Genomic DNA, 21357 nt, shown 5'->3' on the forward strand with positions numbered 1-21357 from the left:
CTGGTGGCCGTTCACCGCTCCCCCCACCCTATGAACTCGCCCGCTCAACGCTCACCCCACCGTTCTCGACTCTAGCCAGAGCGTTGAGCAAAACAACTCAGGTGTCACTCTGGTCTCTGCGGTCTTAGCTCACGCAGTAGTACAGCTCGCGGCCTGACCTGCATGACTCAGCGCCTGTGCTTCGGAGTTCGTCTCTACTGGATATTGTTCTTCTTAGTAATACCGTTATGTATATTACATAATTATGTTATGTATGCATCATTTGCGTTTATTTTATTTTTATTTGTTTAAACTGATCAGATTAGGTTCCTGTCGCCTCCTCTTACTATAGGATTTTTTATTATGGACACTCGAATTTACGCTTTAATTACAAGCGAACCGATAAACATGTAGCAAAATGTGATACACCAATATTTTCCTTACGTGCTATATGCAGCACTTTGGTCTTACAGTCAAATTTATATATTTTTTTCTTATTGTAGTACGGATTTTGGTGTCTTCGGAAGGAAACGTTCACTTTAAAAGTATATGGCTTGCAATGTATTAGCACAAGGTTAATGAAATTTTAATACATTATAGCCAAATATATTGTTAAAGTAAATCTCAAGTTACAACATTTTCCGATCACCCAAAACACCACTCTAGTGCAAAGTAAATCAATAATCAAAAACTTTGTCATATCGTGGAAATTTCAATAAACAATACAAAATTATTACTCATTATCTGTGTTACTTCACAACAGGATCAAATAAGATCAAAATACAGGCATAGTACTGGAATAAACCAAGTTTAAAGGGCAATGTGCCTTCCATTTATTTTCTATTGTGAATGAGTGGTGAGTCATGAAAAAGAGCTAGTTCATTTCAGGGAGTGAACAGTTCTGATCCAATCTCTGAAAAGAACAGTTTTGCCCATCTCTACTGCCAACACTGCCACCTACCGACTGTGGACTGTGAGTGGTTGTTGCACGTCAACATCTAACATATGCGGTGGTCACTTTAATGTGACTGGATGGTGTGTACGTTGCTTGGTTGTAACGGGAATATGTAGTATTACAAGGTTCAGGGCACATCCGATCTCTTGGTGTTATTAATTTAGTATGTTCATGCTCACTTTCCTTACTTTACATGTGGCAAGGGCCTTATCGACCATGCACCTGCTCTGTGAGCCTCTTCCACTTCTGCCTGTCCAGTGCGCTGGTTGTCCAGTTGCTGTTGCTCTTCATCCTAGTTGTGTCGTCCCGAATGATATCCTGCCATCTGATTCTGGATCTTCCTCTTCCTCTCGTTCCATCAACTGTTCTGCTGAATACCATTCTAGGTAGTCTATTGTCATTCTTGCTGTGTGATCTGCCCAATCCAATCTTCTCCTCTTGAGGACTATGACGATGTTACAGTGTTTGTACAGCCTTGTTAATTATTCATTTCTTCTTATTCTACATTCAATGTTATTATGGTCGTATACAGGTCCAAAAATTTTCCTTAGTACTTTTCTTTCGAATATTAAGTCTTTCTTCATCCTTCTTTCTAAATTTTAGTGTTTCACATCCATATTACATCACAGGTATAATGGTCGATTGATATAAGCGGATTTTGAAGTTACTGCTAAGTGATATTTTTCTTAGAATTTTGATGAAACTAAAATTGTCTTGTTTGCTATTGATAAACGGGCATCTATTTCTGTATCTGTTCCGTTGTTATTACTAAAAAGACTTCTACGTACTTGAAGTGGTCAACAGTCTTGAAACTGAATCCATTTACAGTCAAAGGTGTATCTTTTCTGGTTTCATTGCTTATGGGAACGTATTCTGTCTTTTCATTATCATGTAATCCTGTTTTCTCAGCAATTTTGTAGTAATTGTGCATCATTGTCATTAATTCTCTTTTGGAACTACTTATCAGTGCTACACCATCTGCATAGATCAGCGAAAATTATAAAAATAAACGGTATCGAATTAAGTGTATTGACGATGAGACTATTTGTAGGTACAGACAAAGTTTTGATCACGTGAGTTTCCTTCTAATCGCTATTTTCGTTATTATTAGATAATCGATAGTTTAAGGGACAAACAGTAGTTGATTCGGACTGCAGCTGGGGATGATGTTCATTGTGATGTAGTTCACCGCTTCTTATTCTTCCGTATGTCTAGAGATCTTGTAATTCCTGTCACCATGATATTTAGCAACATAATGACACACTTTACTTGGAGAGGAATTTTTGATGAGTTCTGATAACTAGAAGGACGGAAGAGCTGAGTGTAGTATCCACTCGACAATGTGGACAGAGCCGCAACACAACCATTAGCTGAAGAAAAAGAATGAAAGTCGTCGGAGGTAGCTTATTCAGAGGACAGAGGAACCAGTCATCTGGTGTGTTTAATGCAAGCTACTGGAAGCCCGGTTTGCGGGTCTGGGATTCGAACCAGCTTCTCCTAACAACGAGTCCAGCGCCCTAACCACTCCGCCAGCTCTAATAAAACAAAGCTCATCAAGTTCAGTTCTCGGTGAAGTACACCATAACTGAAGGTGATAGAAATGAAGCATGACGAAGCAGTATAATTCCGTAAATTTATGAAAACAGCGCATTTCACGATTCACTGGCGCTGACGGCACGGCTGGTGGTTGGGCGCTTGCTCGCTGCACGATAAGCGCGGCGGCGCCAGCGTTTTACGGCCGGAGGCTGCGCCGGCGTGTCTGCGCTACGCCGCTATCACTGTGCGCACTCGCAAACAAACGAATGGCACCTGCGATCGCCCGCCGTAAAAGCTTCCGCCGCCGCCTATCAGCGTTTCCGGTGAAGCGCGGAGCAGACGCCGATGACCGCCGAGCAGGAAACGGGCACGTCTGCCGTCGCTACGGTCGCTGCCAGCGCCGCAGGTCGATTTGTAGGCCCAGTTTGAAGCAAACGTCACAAAATGCCCCACCTGGGCAGGGATCAGAGCAAGTGAAGCTGCGCTGGGTAGATGAAGTTATATATATAAATGAGCCTTGTAATTGAGTAACTGTAACTAATAACCCTCCAAAATACTGAATGAGGAATCCAGTGACTATTAAATGAAGTAACAATCACATTTATTTTAGTTTATTCCGTTGAAGTTAAAAAATGGTTAAAATGGCTCTGAGGACTATGGGACTTAACTGCTGTGGTCATCAGTCCCCTAGTACTTAGAATTACTTAAACTTAACTCACGTAAGGACATCAGAAACACCCATGCCCGAGGCAGGATTCGAACCTTCGACCGCAACGGTCGCTCGGTTCTAGACTGTAGAGCCACTCGGCCACTCCGGCCGGATCTGTTGAAGTTATTCGTAAAACAATTGAGAAACAGTGCCAACACACTTATAATTAAACTTTGCTATAATTGAAAAGTCAGATAGTACTACAGATGGGAAAATATCGCATGTGTGATCAGAGTGGAAAGCAGACTCTTAAATAATCTAAATGTATGTAATCAAAGTGAAACATGAAGTCACTAAAATATTATAAAATGACTTTGATGTCCCAACACATTGTCTCGCAGGAGGAGCTCGATATGACCACAATCAAAACTACAGGTGGAGGCTGGAATGGCTGTAGAATCAGTCATTGGCAGCACCAATGAACTTCACTATTGTCAAAATTGAAATCAGCCCAAAATTTCTCTCTGTCACTTGATACATCAGCTCTTACGGCGACAGACAAGTGGAGGCTATGTCGGGAGATGGAGGCTCCCAATCATGACGACACACAAAGACAAAATAATTTCTCTCGAAATACATCACGTTTACGCCAGTGACTGTTAAACTTTTCATTTCCGCTATTGCAATTTCGATCTTAGGCCATTATGAAGTGCAAATGTTTTGGCTTTAAGCCATGTCTGCTTTATACAAGCTGACACATCTATATGTCGTTGTCATTTACTGTTACATACATATACATGACATATATAAGACAATGGTAACAAAAAGTTTAACAGTCACCGGCGTAAACATGATGTCTTTCAAGAAATTTCACATGACCGTGAATCCCAGTTATGTAAAGTTAAAATATAATTTCTGATTGACCTTTACTAAAACGAAAGCACATACTGTCACACTTTCGATTTGTTATTGTATTCAGATTGTCTGGAATTGACATTTTCCGAGTACTGTCTGGTAAAAATATTCGTTAGAACACGCTAGTTTCATTCTGTGGGATATCTTCTAGTGGGTTAAACAATGACATGCATTCAACCATTTAACACTGAAGGAAGTCCTCTCACTCTGTCTCCTTCTCTATCTGAAAGGTTGCATTAGTCAGCTATAGCAAATCAGTACTCCTGTCGTTTATTACATTCCTTGTCATCAATCAAATATGCCAATGTAATGGATCTTTCGTTCTGATTTTACCTACAACATGAGACTGTTTTCCCCCCAAAAACGGTTGTATAAAATGCAAGAGAGTATAATCACATGGTTAAATAAATTTCCTAACTTTCTGATACTGTTAGTGTTGAGAGATTTCGATTGACACTGTATGTTGATATCCTTTTGTATTTGAATGGATATCAGAGCAAGTCATAAAAATTATCGACAGGGGTATTAGGTCGACGCAAATCTTTTACCATGAGTGGCAGAATAAATAATAGAAACATAAAAATAAAAAGAAATCCTAAAGCAAAGAAAGTGTAAATGTGACTCCAACCGAAAATAGATCGTGAAACATTTAGGGTCGTCTTATTAACTGAATTACTTTGCCTGTAATGAGGACATACCAAACAAAACATCAGACCTCGTCAGGAGGCATCACGCTAATACAGAGTAACAGTGCCCACAGCCGTGCAGATGGATGTTTGACAAGGAAGAGAGACCACAACCTACTTCATACACAAAAAAAAAAAAGAAAACGTTTTGCTGCACCCCGGTTCCCAGAACTCCTCAAGACAGAGGTTGCGTGTGGGTATTGGGGTATTGTACCACAGACACAGTCCCCTTAACTGTTCAGAGATGCCACTAAAACTGCCCAAAGAGTAAACAAACATGCATGAAGAGCGCCTATTAGATGGAGGGGGTCCGACAGCCGATTAGTTGCAGTCATTCCACTACGAAGGAAGTACACAGCTCGTGTTGTCTGTGGTTCAACCATGCCTAGACGGTCAATAAAGCGGTTCGATCGCGTCCCCATTGTTACTTTTTGCCAGGAAGGGCTGTCAACAAGGGAAGTGTCCAGGCATCTGGGAGTGAACCAAAGCGATGTTGTTCAGACATGGAGGAGATATAGAGACACAGGCACTGTCGATGACATGCCTCGCTCAGGCCGCCCAAGAGCTACTACTGCAGTGGGGCGCCACTACCTATAGATTATGGCTCGGAGGGACCCTGACAGCAACGCCGCCATGTTGAGTAATGCTTTTCGTGCAGCCATAGGACTAAACCAATGCGCAGTATGCTGCATGTTGCGCGACTTCGCTGCCGACGTCCATGGGGAGGTCCATCTTTGCAGCCACGACACCATGTAGGGGGGCCCAGCAACATGCCGAACGGATGAGTGTCGCATATGCCTTCAACCAGACAATTGTCGGAGACGTGTTTGCAAGCAACCCGGTCAGGTTGAACGCCTTAGACACACTGTCCAGCGAGTGCAGCAAGGTGGAGGTTCCCTGCTGTTTTGGTGTGGCATTACGTAGGGCCGATGTACGCCGCTGGTGATCGTGTCAGGCGCCGTAACGGCTATACGATACGTGAATGCCATCCTCCGACCGATAGTGCAGCCATATAGGCAGCATGTTGACAAGTCATTCGTCTTCGTGGAGGACAATTGGCACCCACATCGTGCCAATCTTGAGAAGGACTTCCTTCAGGATAACGACATTGCTCGAATAGAGGACCAGCACATTCTGCAGACATGAACCCTATTTAACATGCCTGGGATAGATTGAAAAGGGCTGCTTATGGAAGACATGATCCACCAATCACCTTTGAGGAGTGGAACAGTTTGGACCAATAGTGCCTTGATGAACTTCTGGATAGTATGCCATGACGAATACAGGCATGCATCAGTGCAAGAGGACGTGCTACTGGGTATTAGAGGTACCGATGTGAACAGCAATCTGTACGGGGTCAGCTTCAGTTTACTATTTTTGCAGCAATGCCAGTCTCTTCTAAATATTCCGCCGAGATTGCAACAATCAGTACCTAAGACTAATCTTTCACCTAACGGAACTGAATATTACAATGCTCAAAGAAAATTTTAAGGAATTGTAAACAAAAATCTCATGGGGTAAACAGAAAATGGTAAACCGTACATTGTTAAATGGTAAATGATTGAACTGTAAACAGTAAACGTAAAATGGTTGAAGAGTGAATGGTAAATATAGATGTATATGGTGAAACACATAAATGGTTGTCAGATGAAAAAGTTATTAGGTAGTGTGATGATATGCTACAGGGGAGGGAGGAGATAGTATTTAAGTCATAAGTGAAGCTGTATCAGATGTAGTAGTGCCCGCCAGGAATATCTAACGAGCCAGGTTAGTGAGCTGCGTATGCCACAGAAATAAACAGTGGTTGTTACAAGGCATGTATAATGCTGTTCGCTTGTTTACTGCTAAGACCTAAAACGCGCAAAGACGAAGATCGAAGCATGTCAAAGAAGAAAAACAGTTATTTTCCATCAGTTAGAAGCGCAAGGATGTGTTACGTGTTTATGTGTTTAATTAAAGTCACACAAGATTAACTTATCTCAGCTGAGATATTTCACCTTGATATTACGGTCAGAGGTGCCTGTTTGCATACTAAGGTGTTGTATGTTGTAACCATGTTCGCAAACTGTAATTACATCTTACCTAAACATAGGAGAATCTTAATTAATAGCCTAATTAACAGCGAAAATTGATACGAATTAAAGTGTAAAATAGTAAAACCGAAATACGGTACCAGTAGAAATGCGTCCATAAACGAACCATTTTTTAAGATGACTGACAATGCATTTTTAAGAACCGACACTGATCTAAGACAGTGTAAGACACATGCTGATGATGGCTTTTTTCGGACGGAGGCCAGACAGACAGGCACAGCTCAGATTATGTGTGGGGACACATTTGATTCACTTGAAACTGACCACCACCGTGACACAGCAGACAAGCTGTCAAGCAGTAAAATTGTCTGAATTTTGTCTAAACTAGCGGCCTCTTCAAACATATCTAAACAATCTGAATCTGTGTATATCAGCGTCATGATCAAAAACTTTTCTGCACCATGTTTTTGGATGTTTTAATAATGCTCCATTATTTATCACAATTAACAATCATAATGCTTACGTTTTAGATGCAGGTTAATGGTCCAATTGATGCCTGACGAAGTAACCATTACCGAGTGCGGTGGAGCAGGGGTTGACGCACTGGACTTGCATTCGGGAGGACGACGGTTCAAACCCGCGCCCAGCCATTCTGATTTAAGTTTTCTGTGATTTTTCTAAATCGCTTTTGGGAAATGTCAGGACGGTACCTTTGAAATGTTATGACCGACTTCCTTTCCCATCCTTCCCTAATCTGATGGATCCGATGATCTTGCTGTTTGGGCCCCTCAACCAACCAACCTCAACCAACCAACCTATGAACCATCTCGGGAAGAATTGGAAAGTTAGTTACGTATTTCACAATTCTTACATTTGACTCAGGTTGGCATAGTACGACACACATACCAATTCCTTGGCAGCCAGACAGGCATCGACAAGTCTGAACTCGCTCACATAGCTTTTTTGCTTATTGAAACTAGCCAAAGCCTCTCTTAGCTTGCATGTCTGAGAAATCACACATGCATTTTTGACTGCTCAGAAATATAAAACATGCTTGAATACTATGCATTTTTGTCTGGTCAGAGATATACGATATGCTTGAAGACTGTGAAAAGTTGGATCGATGAATAAGTGATATTACTGGCAATAAATTGGTAATAAAGCAAGGTATTAGGAGACGACTTGTAACAGTCTGTTATGTCTGCTGCTGTCCTCTCTGCATTTGCTGTCTAGAGATTTTGTACATCGAAATACTGTGACATCTCCTTTTTTCAATCTGTTGGTGATTGAGGGGTCTGGTAGGGACAGTTCAACAGTCTAAATAATTGGTGAATCAACAAAGAAGTGTGGAATGGATTTGAACTGACTCAGGTTTAAAAATAGGGTATGTGCTATCATAACAGCCAGTCATGACTGGTTTGCGTAACACAATACGCAGTTGTTTTAACATCAGAATTCAAAACACATTGCCAGTAACTACCAATGGTTCACTCTCTGACAAGACTGTTTCATACCCTGTATTCTGCTCATTATGTTTCCACATTTTCGAGCAGTTTCAATTGCATGCGTTTTTGGTTCATACACTGATAAATTCGATAAAGATTCACAATTCATCTCTCGTTTCAGTTATGCAATCCACTGTTTATTTACGTGTGGAGTGTTATAGTAGTTATTTACAGGACACCTAAGTATCAACCACGTGATATCCATGTAATACAATTTTATATGCTGTTTTTGGTATATACTCAGAAAGAAAGTGTCTGAGATTGGTTTCTGAAATATGCAACATAAGCATACCTACTACTATTTGAACCTACTAATATTTGCTAGTCAAACACTGCAAGAGTTAGTTTATTTCAATATTGAAGTTTCGATAATAAAGCTCTTTTGTAAATTGACTTTGCAGTGGATACATCTTCCCCGTATCTACCTTCTCGGAATATAGTTAATTTTATGTCTTTTGCTTTCATTAGTTCTGCACAGTTTTATCAAACACATTACTGTTCATAAATTTGAAATCCCCCCCCCCCCCATGAACCATGGACCTTGCCGTTGGTGGGGAGGCTTGCGTGCCTCAGCGATACAGATAGCCGTACCGTAGGTGCAACCATCTGTTGAGAGGCCAGACAAACGTGATGTTCCTGAAGAGGGGCAGCAGCCTTCTCAGTAGTTGCAGGGGCAACAGTCCGGATGATTGACTGATCTGGCCTTGTAACAATTACCAAAACAGCCTTGCTGTGCTGGTACTGCGAACGGCTGAAAGCAAGGGGAAACTACAGCCGTAATTTTTCCCGAGGGCATGCAGCTTTACTGTATGATTAAATGATGATGGCATCCTCTTAGGTAAAATATTCCGGAGGTAAAATAGTCCCCCATTCGGATCTCCGGGTGGGGACTACTCAAGAGGATGTCGTTATCAGGAGAAAGAAAACTGACGTTCTACGGGTCGGAGTGTGGAATGTCAGATCCCTTAATCAGGCAGGTAGGTTAGAAAATTTAAAAAGGGAAATGGATAGATTAAAGTTAGATATAGTGGGAATTAGTGAAGTTCGGTGGCAGGAGGAACAAGACTTCTGTTCAGGTGACTACAGGGTTATTAACACAAAATCAAATAGGGGTAATGCAGGAGTAGGTTTAATAATGAATAGGAAAATAGGAATGCGGCTAAGCTACTACAAACAACATAGTGAACGCATTATTGTGGCCAAGACAGATACGAAGCCCACACCTACTACAGTAGTACAAGTTTATATGCCAACTATCTCTGCAGATGACGAAGAAATTGAAGAAATGTATAAACAAATAAAAGAAATTATTCAGATAGTGAAGGGTGACGAAAATTTAATAGTCATGGGTGACTGGAATTCGGTAGTAGGAAAAGGGAGAGAAGGAAACGTAGTAGGTGAATATGGACTGGGGCAAAGAAATAAAAGAGGAAGTCGCCTGGTAGAATTTTGCACAGAGCACTACTTAATCATAGGTAATACTTGGTTCAAGAATCATAAAAGAAGGCTGTATACATGGAAGAAGCCTGGCGATACTGACAGGTTTTAGATAGATTATATAATAGTACGACAGAGATTTAGGAACCAGGTTTTAAATTGTAAGACATTTCCAGGGGCAGAAGTGGATTCTGACCACTATCTGTTGGTTATGACTTGTAGATTAAAACTGAAGAAACTGCAAAAAGGTGGGAATTTAAGGAGATGGGACCTGGATAAACTAAAAGAACCAGAGGTTGTACGGAATTTCAAGGAGAGCATAAGGGAGCAATTGACAGAAATGGGGGAAAGAAATACAATAGAAGAAGAATGGGTAGCTTTGAGGGATGAAGTAGTGAAGGCAGCAGAGGATCAAGTAGGTAAAAAGACGAGGGCTAGTAGAAATCCTTGGGTAACAGGAGAAATATTGAATTTAATTGATGAAAGGAGAAAATATAAAAATGCAGTAAATGAAGCAGGCAAAAAGGAATACAAATGTCTCAAAAATGACATCGACAGGAAGTGCAAAATGGCTAAGCAGGGATGGCTAGAGGACAAATGTAAGGATGTAGAGGCTTGTCTCACTAGGGGTAAGATAGATACTGCCTACAGGAAAATTAAAGAGACATTTGGAGAAAAGAAGACCACTTGTATGAATGTTAAGAGCTCAGATGGAAACCCAGTTCTAACCAAAGAAGGGAAAGCAGAAAGGTGGAAGGAGTATATAGAGGGTATATACAAGGGCGATGTACTTGAGGACAATATTATGGAAATGGAAGAGGATGTAGATGATGATGGAATGGGAGATACGATACTGCGTGAAGAGTTTGACAGAGCACTGAAAGACCTGAGTCGAAACAAGGCCCCTGGAGTAGACAACATTCCATTGGAACTACTGACGGCCTTGGGAGAGCCAGTCCTGACAAAACTCTACCATCTGTTGAGCAAGATGTATGAGACAGGCGAAATACCCTCAGACTTCAAGAAGAATATAATAATTCCAATCCCAAAGAAAGCAGGTGTTGACAGATGTGAAAATTAACGAACTATCAGTTTAATAAGTCACAGCTGCAAAATACTAACGCGAGTTCTTTACAGACAAACGGAAAAACTAGTAGAAGCCGACCTCCGGGAAGATCAGTTTGGATTCCGTAGAAATGTTGGAACACGTGAGGCAATACTGACCCTACGACTTATCTTAGAAGCTAGATTAAGGAAGGGCAAACCTACGTTTCTAGCATTTGTAGACTTAGAGAAAGCTTTTGACAATGTTGACTGGAATACTCTCTTTCAAATTCTAAAGGTGGCAGGGGTAAAATACAGGGAGCGAAAGGCAATTTGCAATTTGTACAGAAACCAGATGGCAGTTATAAGAGTCGAGGGACATGAAAGGGAAGCAGTGGTTGGGAAGGGAGTGAGACAGGGCTGTAGTCTATCCCCGATGTTATTAAATCTGTATATTGAGCAAGCAGTGAAGGAAACAAAAGAAAAATTCGGAGTAGGTATTGAAGTCCATGGAGAAGAAATAAAAACTTTGAGGTTCGCCGATGACATTGTAATTCTGTCAGAGACAGCAAAGGACTTGGAAGAGCAGTTGAACGGAGTGGATAGTGTCTTGAAAGGAGGATATAAGATGACCATCAACAAAAGCAAAACGAGGATAAAGGAATGTAGTCGAATTAAGTCGGGTGATGCTGAGGGAATTAAATTAGGAAGTGAGACACTTAAAGTGGTAAAGGATTTTGCTATTTGGGGAGCAAAATAACTGATGATGGTCGAAGTAGAGAGGATATAAAATGTAGACTGGCAATGGCAAGAAAAGCGTTTCTGAAGAAGAGAAATTTGTTAACATCGAGCATAGATTTAAGTGTCAGGAAGTCATTTCTGAAAGTATTTGTATGGAGTGTAGCCATGTATGGAAGTGAATCATGGACGATACATAGTTTGGACAAGAAGAGAATAGAAGCTTTCGAAATGTGGTGCTACAGAAGAATGCTGAAGATTAGATGGGTAGATCGCATAACTAATGAGGAAGTATTGAATCGGATTGGGGAGAAGAGAAGTTTGTGGCACAACTTGACCAGAAGAAGGGATCGGTTGGTAGGACATGTTCTGAGGCATCAAGGGATCACCAATTTACACTACTGGAAATTGAAATAAGAACACCGCGAATTCATTGTCCCAGGAAGGGTAAACTTTATTGACATATTCCTGGGGTCAGATACATCACATGATCACACTGACAGAACCACAGGCACATAGACACAGGCAACAGAGCATGCACAATGTCGGCACTAGTACAGTGTATATCCACCTTTCGCAGCAATGCAGGCTGCTATTCTCCCATGGAGACGTTCGTAGAGATGCTGGATGTAGTCCTGTGGAACGGCTTGCCATGCCATTTCCACCTGGCGCCTCAGATGGACCAGCGTTCGTGGTGGACGTACAGACCGCGTGAGACGACGCTTCATCCAGTCCCAAACATGCTCAATGGGGGACAGATCCGGAGATCTTGCTGGCCAGGGTAGTTGACTTACACCTTCTAGAGCACGTTGGGTGGCACGGGATACATTCGGACGTGCATTGTCCTGTTGGAACAGCAAGTTCCATTGCCGGTCTAGGAATGGTAGAACGATGGGTTCGATGACGGTTTGGATGTACCGTGCACTATTCAGTGTCCCCTCGACGATCACCAGAGGTGTACGGCCAGTGTAGGAGATCGCTCCCCACACCATGATGCCGGGTGTTGGCCCTGTGTGCCTCGGTCGTATGCAGTCCTGATTGTGGTGCTCACCTGCACGGCGCCAAACACGCATACGACCATCATTGGCACCAAGGCAGAAGCGACTCTCATCGTTGAAGACGACACGTCTCCATTCGTCCCTCCATTCACGCCTGTCGCGACACCACTGGACGCGAGCTCCACGATGTTGGGGCGTGAGCGGAAGACGGCCTAACGGTGTACGGGACCGTAGCCCAGCTTCATGGAGACGGTTGCGAATGGTCCTCTCCGATACCCCAGGAGCAACAGTGTCCCTAATTTGCTGGGAAGTGGCGGTGCGGTCCCCTACGGCACTGCGTAGGATCCTACGGTCTTAGCGTGCATCCGTGCGTCGCTGCGGTCCGGTCCCAGGTCGACGGGCACGTGCTCCTTCCGCCGACCACTGGCGACAACATCGATGTACTGTGGAGACCTCACGTCCCACGTGTTGAGCAATTCGTCGGTACGTCCACCCGGCCTCCCGCATGCCCACTATACGCCCTCGCTCAAAGTCCGTCAACTGCACATACGGTTCACGTCCACGCTGTCGCGGCATGGTACCAGTGTTAAAGACTGCGATGGAGCTCCGTATGCCACGGCAAACTGGCTGACACTGACGGCGGTGGTGCACAAATGCTGCGAAGCTAGCGCCATTCGACGGCCAATACCGCGGTTCCTGGTGTGTCCGCTGTGCCGTGCGTGTGATCATTGCTTGTACAGCCCTCTCGCAGTGTCTGGAGCAAGTATGGTGGGTCTGACACACCGGTGTCAATGTGTTCTTTTTTCCATTTCCAGGAGTGTAGTATTGGAGGGCAGCGTGGAGGGTAAAAATCGTAGAGGGAGACCAAGAGATGACTACACTAAGCAGATTTCGAAGGATGTAGGTTGCAGTAGGTACTGGGGGATGAAGAAGCTTGCACAGGATAGAGTAGAATGGAGAGCTGCATCAAACCAGTTTCAGGACTGAAGACCACAACAACAACAACAAGTTTGAAATGAAAATTCTTCTTTTTCGTTTCATACTAGACGATAAATTGATCACTGTTGTGTTGGGTCATTGCTGTATGCGCAACAGTTGACACGGCAGCAGTCTATTGAAAAATAAAAACAGGGTTACACATGGGAAGACACATAATCTCTATATCATTTTTGTCTGTACGATCTCTTTCGAATTCCATTACACCACTTAATTATATGTTGTCAGTCCAAGAGTCGTGTAGACCTGGTGTCAAAACAGAATTTGCTTGGTGTATCTGCACAACATTTTCTAAGGTAAAATGAAAACCTTAGTTCTGGGTCACTACTACCTGAAAATGATGACTGTCTTTATAGTGTACGTATGATAATGTAAAATGACACTTGTAGCACAAGGGGGAGTTAAATCTGATCTATGACTATGTTTGTAAATGTAAGAATTAAATGTGATTTTGTATGTGAAAAATAAAAACTTATAATACATCATTTGTATCGATTAGGTTTGAAATTTCTTTCAGTTTAAATGATCCAGTGTGGAACACTTGACACTAAATGATTCGTACTGAAAGAATAAAGCATGAACGTAATACCATTTTCTGATGAGGACACAATATTTGATGACATGTATGTGTGTGCGTGCGAGCGCGTATGTGTGTTTCTGTGTTGTGTGTGTGTGTGTGTGTGTGTGTGTGTGTGTGTGTGTGTGTGTGTGTGTGTGTGTGATTAACAATGTTTGGTAAGTATACAAAGCAGCTTGTGGATTTACTGTTGTATGATAGGATACTGTTTAGTGTGGCATGCTTTAGTAAAAAATATATACTTCGTATACTTCGCTGTCATTAGCTCTTTCATGTACACGAAAATTTCTTCCATTTTTAAGTGTTGTGTCTGGCTGCTTCATTTCTAACGGATGCAAAAAGCAATTTCTTGCCAGCACCAGCTGCAATTTTTAAATTTTCTCCTGCACTGTGCATGTGTGTGTTTGTGGAAAAGTGAAACAAAGCATGCGATTTGTTGTGTGAATAACAAAAGAACCTCTAGTATGTCAGTTAAATTCAGTGTGAAAGGTCATTTAGTTTAATGGTTTTGTCTTATATTGTTTTATTTTACATATTTTTAAATTCCTCACCAGTGCCATGTTTGGTTTTTAGATTTTCCAACATCGCCATCTCTCATTTTTTAAATTTCCCATGATCTGGCATCTTTTTTAAATTATGTGCTATCGCCCATCTTTTAAATTTTTCGACACTGTAGCAACAACTGTCGGCACAAACTTGAACATACATGGCGTTCCTACTCTCCGATTTCCATCAGTTGAGTTTCCAGACTCGGTACATGCAATATTCCCGTATAATAAATAGTGTGAAACTTGAACTTCCTCGATCATGCATAACTGTGAGTTTCCTTTGTTTGGAACCTTTCATATCTAATACATTATCTTTCATACGATTCACAGTTCACTTTACAAAGAAACTTCATTTGATGCCGAATTCCAAATACAATATGTCGTGAATATAACGGAGATAAATAGACTATTACAATCCAACAACATTCATACTGCACGTCTTTATAACCCACAGACAGTGATAACAGTGAATGGTCTTAAACGCCGTTTTCTTTCCATTCTGTTCACTAGTAACATCTTACAATCAATATATATGAAGGTTCTAGAGAAATAAATTTAATAGTGTATTAAATGTTTGTGACGGTACTTACATGGGCTCTCTGGAAAGCAATCTTCGTTAAGTTGCAAATAAAATACTGTAAAAATTATTAAAGCTAGTCACTTACAAAATTCTTAAAGTCAGAACATTTTATTATTTGTCCACACTATCGCCATTCATATCCCAGCATTTATCGTAACCCTTAACTAGCTCATAAATCCTCAGTGCATAAAATTAACCTAAATTCGTATTCATCCCAAACACAAATTTGGTTCTTTCTTGAATTAAAAGAACTGGAATCGACGCCGCTTCTTCATGTGTATGAGGAGGTGACACCCATCTGGACCTAAGTCTGTCGTGTAGGAACACTTATGTGTCACGTTGGGTCATAGCCGTGTCATCGATAGCTCAGACGGACAATAGCAAAAAGGTAAAATATTTTATTAACACTTATTGGTCTACACTGGTAGCACTTCGCCCCCTTAAGCACATAGAGAGGTGGCGTGTGGCGACCACGAGCTAATGGCTACCGTGCGGTGAGGTAAGCACCCTGCAATGCTAACTCCAGTAGTCTATTCCATGCCGTTTAGGCTTATTTCTGGGCCACGCCCACCAGGCGGACAGCCAGCGAGGCTGAATGATAAGGTTCTTGTAGATATTGCCCGTTTGCAATGCTGGAACCCACCCAGCGAGTGACGGTATGTGGCATCTAGGCGCCTGTACCCGCACGAAAGTGTGAGCGGCTGAATCGACCTGGTCTCGAGCTGCTCCCCTCCAGCGCAAGAGTGTAGCAGCTGCTGGAAATAGATCAGGTGGCAGCCCACCGGCAGACTCGTACCATGTCCAAGGAGGAGGACTTAGCACCAGCAGATGGCGCGGTGGTGGAAGCCCAACCTGCTCGTCCGGCGTGGCCCTCCAGTATCAGTTGGTGCTGCTGGATTGTTGATCCCCATCCTCAAGGTGATAATTATTTATAGACTTGCCTGGTCTACTTGTCTTACCGTCGCACTGCTCCCACTGCGTTCGGTAGGGCAAACGTGTATCCGGCGAGCATGACAATGGCTTACCTCTCTCTCTCTGAAAGACTCTCATTTCACTGCCACGGCAACAATATTGCAGTGGCTAGGATAGAATGCCATGTTCTGTCTAATCAGTCATCGATACTACAGTCGACATGCCGGTACGTAAGCGTTCTCCGACTGCCTTCTACTTCTGTCAAAGACTCTGTGGTATCACCTGAAACGTAGTGGTGGGGTACAGCGCAGGATGGATGCTAGAAGGTGCCTCATTTGAACCTACACAAGGCTTCTTGGGTTTGCCAAGGACTGTAGCTGTTTTGGCTGGTTCTCCTCAGTTATTTAATGTCTCTCAGTAGGCATAAGAAGTTATCTATGTTCTATAAGACTCAGAAAGGAGATTTATTTACCGTCCCGCTAAATGGTAGCCATAAGCATTCTGGCTGAAGCAGTTTAGCGTGCTTTGATTTGGTTTGGTGGGCAAGGCGGTATGGGCACACACCACTGACTGCTGTTTTACCTCTGTGTTGACATACGAAACCCATGTTTCTTCAATGTTCACGATTATATTCGCCAAGACTTCTCCTTTCGCTTTTTAATGAAACAGTAAGCCCAGAAAAGGAAGTAATCGTTGAGTTTTATGTCTCTTAAAAGGAACCGATAGAGCACAATGCCTTAATTTGTCTGTCAAGATTTCACGCACTCAATTCTAAGAAGTCTTAGAAAATCTGTTGGAATTCTTAGATCGTGAAATGTTGTTTTGCACGAAATTTTTTGCCAATGATCTGTATCATATCTTTGGTGACAACAGATGGATGGGGACATGTTATCGTAGGGAACATTCTTCTTTCTTTCTTTCTTTCTTAAACAAACAACTTCGTAAGTTCGTTCATCACATCTGGCCTGTACACATCACATATTTCGCCATGAATCCCGACATCTTTAAGACTTTTTAGTACTGAAATCCACGTTATGCAGTATTTGTAGTAGCAACTCTCAATTGGTGGGGAGAAAGAAGCAATGTGGCTTTCTCACTGTTGTACCACGAAGCATACTAACTGCGCTACATCTGGCCATATTCCGGCCACTTGTGCTTCCGGCGCACCGCCCTCGACCAGTGGGTAGCCCACTGACTCCTGCACTTCGCCACGGGCTACAGTATACGCGCCGAGCAAAGCAACTACACAGCTTGTTTGGTCACTTCCAGCCGACAAACATAAGCACGCTTGTTGACGCACCTACACCTAGGGGGCGCAAGAGGCGCCCTCAAGCAACGTGCTCACCGACGACCACGGCGTTGCAATTACAGCACTACGTTACACGTTACATCAGAATATCACGTGCTCAACAGGCGCCACGCAGGTATCTTTACTCGTGCTGACTATTTAAGACGCTGCTCGCTGTCTGCGCATAGAGGCTCATGTATCGGAGGTCACGTCCCACTGTTTCACCAATCGTTACCACCAGAGTCTTCACGTCCTCCGACGGTGGCCTTCATCAGATTCGGTAACTTAGCTGCCATGCATGGAAGATACTTAACAGCATACATCCGAATTGGCCAACCATAACTGATCCTTCATCTCCACAATGCTGGCCTTCCTTTGATTCTATTCTCCGGAACTGATATTCTTCTATGTGAACTTGTAGATAGCAGTTAGCATGACGATCTACAACACTATAGACTGTTATCCTGACTCACGCCACGACGTGAGCACAACCTTTGTCACGACAGACTCTGGATTCGCTACATTCGTACCAGATCAGGAGGAGCCTTTCACTTCTATGAATCAAAATCTGCATTTTGTTCAACCTTGTTCTTTATGTGTTGTATTAATAAAGTGCCTCTTACATGCTACTTGGAAACTCATTATTTATGGCGGATGGCCTCCTATTCACACTGGGGAGGACATCCCACTTATTACCCACCACTAATGGATATCTGTATACTTTTGATCATGTAGGGTATACTCATTTTTCTTATATTTTTCCAGTTTGTACGTGTTCTGCGATATTTAGAAATCTTAGCTTCCTAACCTATTAATGGCGAAGGTAATACAGGTTTCTCAAAATTACGTTCTGTAAAAGTTGTTGTCAAACTGGCTTTCTTAATGATTAGGTAATAAATACATTTAACTTCTGACTTGGTCTGTCGAAGTATGCTTGTGTGATCAGAATACATGGGGCTCTCAGTGCATCAAATTTAATATCTTTTGCGTTGACCACATGTGCATTTAGTCGTCGGCAATGCACTCAGTTTACTTTCAGGCAAGTAACTGATGCAGCATTTCGACGGCACAGTGGCTCTCTGCGTTTCAGTGCCAATTACGTCTTAACATCAAACTGCACTTCTGTGTTCTGTTTTACATGAGATGACTGTACGTGAAACCCTCCCAATGCTCATTTTCCTTTTGCTAATGGATCCAACAGCTAAATTACTCTAACTTTACGTAATAATGAGTAACTTGCTAAATGAAGGAAATTCTAATGCAAATGACTTGTGGAACGTGATGTGCTACAGAAGTGTAATGATAGCGGAGTGTAATTCTCAAGCCCCTAAATAAAATTATACTGTAAATGCTATGTTCCTGGACATTAAGCTAAAGTATTCTTTTATCAAAAAAATGTTGCTCCTTGTACACTACATTGAACAGTTACTGTAGGTGCACACACACACACACACACACACACATATATATATATATATATATATATATATATATATATATATATATGGTACTACTTAATTTACACTGATATCGTAGGGATCTTTAGGTACGTAACTATTGTTTCCAAAATCAAAGACTAATTTTAGTGCATAATATAATCAACGTACAGTTCACTGCCTGGCTGTACTTATTTCACTTACTTCCTATTGAACAGTGCATTACTAAGACTTCTGTTACTACTTACTGAATACTACATGAAACGATTTCTTTCCCAAAGCGCGGCTAAAATTAATATCTGTCACATAGCCACCCAAGTATTTACGAAAAGCCAATGTTTTCTGGTTCCATTTTTCGTGTGTTTTCTATGCTGCGTTAGTGTATTTTACCACACGTTCTACGCTGTCAGTAGCATCTTTACCAAATGGAAAATGTGACCAGTGTAGTGTTTGTAGGCTCCTGTGTTACACAGGCTCCCTCAGTTCCTAATGCTTGAAGTATCCCACCTGATCAAGCCACATTCCCGCTATAAAATTGAATGCATTAGTGATTATTTTTTTATTTTCGTTGTCTTAACGGTGACGTACGCGTTACTCGGCCGGAAGTAGCTAATAACACGCTTGAAGAGTGTGCGATCTCGACGAGGTTCCTTGTTACAAACACCACGCGTTGATTATAAGCAGCACTAGAAAATTGCCCTAATACTGACTCAGACGTTCACCTCTGACCCTCTTACTATTCATGGCATCGCTCGCACATACAACAGAAATGTTGCAACCAAAAACTACACCCACAGTTTAGAGGTATTACTTATTTCACCCTACAGTCCGAAAATTAGTATTCGTATTCATTTTTCCATATTTCTTCGACTTGTTCCGAAACGCCGTTCACGTTGAAGTCGTTGGTGTTCTTTGAAAGAGATTCCTACCAGTTTTATACGACATGTAAAGAGAGAACGTTTCGTGACTAGAATGGCAATTTTTTCCATCTGTTAGAATTTGTTAACTAGCAGGGAACAAGAAGTGTTTCCTGTAGTTACTTTAATCAAATAAACAAAACATTATGAACAAATCTAGGTTTACAGGTTTGCAGAAACCAGATTCCAGTACTAGCGGCCAATAAATACTCTCACACATACAGAGTGTCACAGGAAGAAATTTTAATAGTCAGTTGTATGACAGGAACGAACCATTCGAAGCAAATAAATAAAATAAAAAAAGTCTAGCAAACAGAGGCCCTAAAATGATTTTCTTAAGGAACTTCATCGACACTCTAAAACAATTTCCTTCTACTGCAAACTCTTTGCTTTCCATATTTTGGGAGGAGACATTATGGACCAAAATAATAAAAAATCACTAAGCAAACACGAGATGTAAACGAGCACTCACTGTTCAATAGAAGTCCGAAGATGAACAAGTACTCATAATAATTAAGGTATGCACTTTAGTGCTCTTGTTTACGGAACCTTTTTCTTGTCCATACTGACTCCTCACAAACTATGGAAAGCAAAGTGCTTGCACTAGAAGAGATCACAGTATCTAAGATGAAAAAATGCTCATAGCTCTTAAAGAACTTGTTGTTTCAAACGATTTTCTTTTTTCACACGATCATTCCTGTCGTACTGAGTACTGACCATTCCTCATGGGAACGCTGTATAAAACTGTTGAAAATGGTATTAAATAAGCATAATCAATTAGCTTATATTCAGGATGTTACCTAAAACTATATTACTGATGTGTGCCGCTGTTTACAAAGGTAGGAACACAGTACAACGTCCTAAGGGAAAGTTGTATCCAAGTTTCAAAAAAAAACAGCTGAGGACCAAAGTCCGAGAGCACGTTCGTGCGACATCGTTTTACTTTGCACTTGCTCGCTAAAATGGTCACCGCAATCAACCTAACAGTCCCTTTTGTTTAAGGAAGCCAGTTGCTAACCACCGGAAAAATATATACTGCCCAGTCTGCAGACGTGTGCGTTCGGCGATTTCAAACGGTCGGTTCATGCCAAACTGTCGCATTTGGTCTGGTGCAATTCATCTCGCTGCTGGTGGATGCTGTCTGCGCTACCCCGTCCCCTGCTGAAAAGGTCGCTGAATTGTCTCAACATCAGGCGGCGCCGCTTTACGGCGACTGCCGCGCTGTGCTTGCACAACAGGCAAAATTTAAAATCTAGTGGAAGGCCCGGCAGATATACATTGATGGAACAAGAATAGCAACACCAGGAAGGAGTTGCGCGACGTAAAACTTGACATGAGTCTTTCTACATCTGAAAGATGGTGTTTATTCAGCCTCTGCGCCAGTCGCGTGAGAGTCGCACTAGTACCACTACTGTGACGCTGAGTATCTAGTTTTTACATCTACATGGTTACTTTGCAATTCACACTTAAGTGTCTGGCAGAGCGTTCATCGAACCATTTTCATACTACTTCTCTACCATTCCACTTTAGAATGGCGCGTGGGAAAAAGGAACACCTAAATCTTTCCGTTCGGGCTCTGATTTCTCTTATTTTATTATGATGATCGTTTCTCTCTACGTGCAAGGTTC

This window comes from Schistocerca gregaria, chromosome 2 (assembly GCF_023897955.1).
Source record: "Schistocerca gregaria isolate iqSchGreg1 chromosome 2, iqSchGreg1.2, whole genome shotgun sequence".
Classification (NCBI taxonomy): Eukaryota; Metazoa; Arthropoda; class Insecta; order Orthoptera; family Acrididae; genus Schistocerca; species Schistocerca gregaria.